This window comes from Sinocyclocheilus anshuiensis, unplaced genomic scaffold, assembly GCF_001515605.1.
Source record: "Sinocyclocheilus anshuiensis isolate Anshui unplaced genomic scaffold, SAMN03320099.WGS_v1.1 scaffold85, whole genome shotgun sequence".
In the NCBI taxonomy this organism is placed as follows: domain Eukaryota; kingdom Metazoa; phylum Chordata; class Actinopteri; order Cypriniformes; family Cyprinidae; genus Sinocyclocheilus; species Sinocyclocheilus anshuiensis.
In genome coordinates this window covers 1530385-1534364 of record NW_015536800.1, presented here as the reverse complement: position 1 = coordinate 1534364, position 3980 = coordinate 1530385, and positions in this window count along the sequence as shown.

The following is a 3980-nucleotide window of genomic DNA, read 5'->3' as shown; positions in this document are numbered from 1 at the left end:
TCTCTCTCTCTCACACACACACACACACACACACTTTGCATTGCACATATTGACCCCACATGTATTAGGTAACAGAGCAGGCAGAAAGAATATTTTTGGAGATCATACTTTATGTGTGCAACATTTGTTGTGTACAGTGTTTTCAAATGACATATAATGGGGTCCAAAATCTGATAATAGTCAAAATACTTTTGCATTCTTTTCTTATTTAATACTATTACTAATCATATAACAATTTAGGTGAATTTCAAAATGTCTTATATTTTGTCAAAACAATCTTTTGCCCAGAAAATCTTGAAAACTTTTGTTCAAACCATTTTATATTTGATTAGTGATAGATAGATAGATAGATAGATAGATAGATAGTTCAGGAAAACAGTTTTTATTAATTTGCCTTTCAACCAAATTTGTCTATATTTGATTTGAATGAATTAATGAATAAATGTTTTATTAGTTTAGTGGTTATTTTAATAATGTGTTTAATTTTAAATAATGTTTTACATTTACAGTTTTAACTATTTAAACAAAGAAAAATTATGTTTGTTTATGTTTTCCAAAAATATCAAATTTCAGGCGAGTACAGAAACAAAAAATGTTTACATTACATTTACACACCAACAAGTGTACAGCAGAATATATTGATTATTTTCAGTGATTTCAAGTGAAATCCAATATTTTCCTTGCAATCTCAGACTTTTGGACCCCACTGTGTGTGTATTTGTGTTTTTATCTGTGTGGATAAATATAGATTATTGAGAGATGTTGTCTCATAATATGTATGTAGTTGAGTGTGTCTGTTTTAGGTTAGAGATTAGCACTGGTCAAAGAGGTGTGTGAATTATTGGCTGGCCTGGTCAGTTAAGTGTGTGTGCGCGTGCGTGTGAACGAGCTGTGAAGTGCTGGTTATAGTGTAGCTGTTGGATCTATGAGCTCTCTCTTTACTAATGAGCTACTATTGTACTTCACTACCTAGAACAAAACCTCACAACAGGAGAGCCAGCCTGACACATACTTTACACACTGGCCAAAGTCTGTTAGAGCTAATGTTCACCTTTTTCATCAAAAGTATGGATTTATATAGTCTAATACTCAACTTGACTTTTAGAGGCATAAAATGTTAGGAAATCAAGGAAAGGAGCGAAGAGACAAATCATAATGGCAGAGCATTAGAATTATAATTCATCACACAAAGATAAATATAGTTTACATTAGGGTTAAGCTAGGATTTAAACTGAGCCAGTGTTAATTCAGGAACACCCCCCATGTATCATTTGCAAGTAAACATCGCACTGAATGATGTCTACCCAGGCTCCCTTAAGATCAAGTACAAGTGCTGTGAATCTAAAGTGCTGGAGACAAAGTTGCAAAGAGTGTTTATCCCAAAACAGACTAAATAATGGAAGAGTTACTTTCTGATGGACAGAAAGTGGGAGTTTTAGCTCAGAATGGCTTTTCTTTGTGTGCATGCTATTGTTCAGTGATGTGATACTAAACTGGACAGATACCCCAGTGTGTTATGAGTCCAAAATGGTAATGTTATTAGATTTACAGATACCCCATGTGTCCCTGTGCGCATGTGTGTTATAATGAGCTGGAGCTGTGAACGGCTTCACTGTGCAAGACAATGCTTAAAACTAGTATATTATGCAAATAACGTAACAGCCCCATCAAGCAAACAAATGACATAAATATCAGATCATTTGTAGGCGTATTTATGTGAATAATGCAGGGTTATTATCATTAAATAAAACCCAAAATAAAAATTTTTAAAAATGTTTTTTTTTTTTATTGAAATAATGCTGAATCTAAAATATTAATATCAGATGAAAAGCTTAGTAAAAAATTAAACTTTTGCCTTAGCAACTAACTAAAATTAAGTTTAATTTGAAGCACTACAATTACTGATACTGGAAAAATGGAAATACATAAAACTAAAACTGAATTCAAATAAAAATAAATACATAAATTAATTAAACCTAAATACTATATATAATTAGTAGAAAAAAACACAAATCAAAATTACTAAAAATAATCTAAAACTAAAATTAAACTAACCATGTTTATAAACTAAAATAAATTCAAAAAAATAATGCAATAAATAAAATAATGTCAATAAAATTTATATTCTATTTTATATTTAAATAAAATATAAAATGTTAATAAAAACTGTAATAGTATGTAAATAATACTAGATCTATCTGTCCGTCCATCCGTCCATCCATCTATCTATCTTTTGCAAAATTACTAAAAATGATCTTTACCAAAAAATTTAATATATAATATATATCTTGCATCTTTAGCAAAATTACTAAAAATACTATAGCAAAATTACCTAAAATGAATAAAAATATAAAATATAAAAAACAAAATATAAAAATAAAAGCCTAAAATGTAATGCAATAAAATTAAAATTAAATGTATGTTTTATTTAAATATTTAAATAAAATTTAAAATATTAATATCAACTATAGTTTATGAATAATACTAAAACAACACTGTAATGAAGTGGCTTAATAAAGTGTGTAGGGGGAGGTTTAGGGATAGAATGAGTGTGTGAGTGTGCCTTAGTTGACCTCTTGGAGTGTAAGTGTGTGTTTGTGTCCATAATGAAGTGCATATGTGTGTGAGCCGAGTGTGTGAGCCATATGTGTGTCCATTCATTGACCTTTCTCATGTGTGTGTCCATTTAGCTCAATTCTTCTTTGATATACTGGCCTGTCAGGGAGTTTTAGTGCGTGTTTTAGGTTTGTCTGATATAGTGCAGCTGTCATAGATGCTGCCTATCCTTATTAAACATCCATTTGTGCCAACTGTGTCTGTGACTACACATCCTCTGAGCTTTTTTTCATGTCAATTAGGATTAGAACCCAGCATGTAGCTAATGGATGAGATAGACGGACCAACAACCTGACACTTCAGTCCTAAAACCAGCTTTTCACCCCCATGCCAGTGTGTGTGTTGACATGTACAAATGCATATACACTTTTTTATTGCTTTATAGAGTTTGCAAAAATGCTCCTCATCGGCATCCTACATTCTGTGTGTATGTCTTTTAATTCTCCCTAGTCATTCACATTGTGCCCTGCGCTTTATTCCCTCAGTTTGAATATGGTAATGAGGTTGTATTCTTATTCGGAGCCACCTGGTATCCATAGAGACTGATACCTAGAGTGCATGCGTCGCATGCATGAAAACACAGATGTTGGGGTCAGTTTGCTCATTGACTCGTAATGAAATCACAGACGCAGCACGGTCTGGGTGTGTATGTCTGTGTCTGTGTGTTGTAACGTTTGCTTTATTAGGGATTAGATGTCATTACTTGGATTAAGCTGCCTGCTCAAATAATCCCTGTGCTAAGAGACATGAGTTACTGACTCCACCCGCTTTACCAGCACACACAATTTTGAGGAAGAAATTTAGATGCCTTAAGTTGTAATTTTGAAAATTGTTATTTTGGTGCATATGACACTGATTTGTACTGCAGAATAGAATTATACAAATTATACATATCAAAGCCAAAGCAACTAGGCCTATACAAAGGCATGCTGCATGTAAATTTGTAAAAATCTCTATGTGGAACACAGGAAGGATTCTTATATGGAGCTTGTGCTGCTTGATCTTTACACACTCGACCCAAGACTTCACACACACACACACACACACACGTTTGTTTTTGTGAATTGTGGGGACATTCCATAGGCGTAATGGTTTTTATACTGTACAAACTGTATGTGCTATTGCCCTACACTAACCCTACCCCTAAACCTACACCTTACAGGAAACTTTGTGCATTTTTACTTTCTCAAAAAAAACTCACTCTGTATGATTTATAAGCGTTTTGAAAAATAGGGACATGGGGTAATGTCCTCATAAATCACCTTCTCTTCTTGTAATACCTATGTCATACACATGTCATTATACAAATTTGTGTCACACACACACACACACACACACACACACACACACACACACACACCACA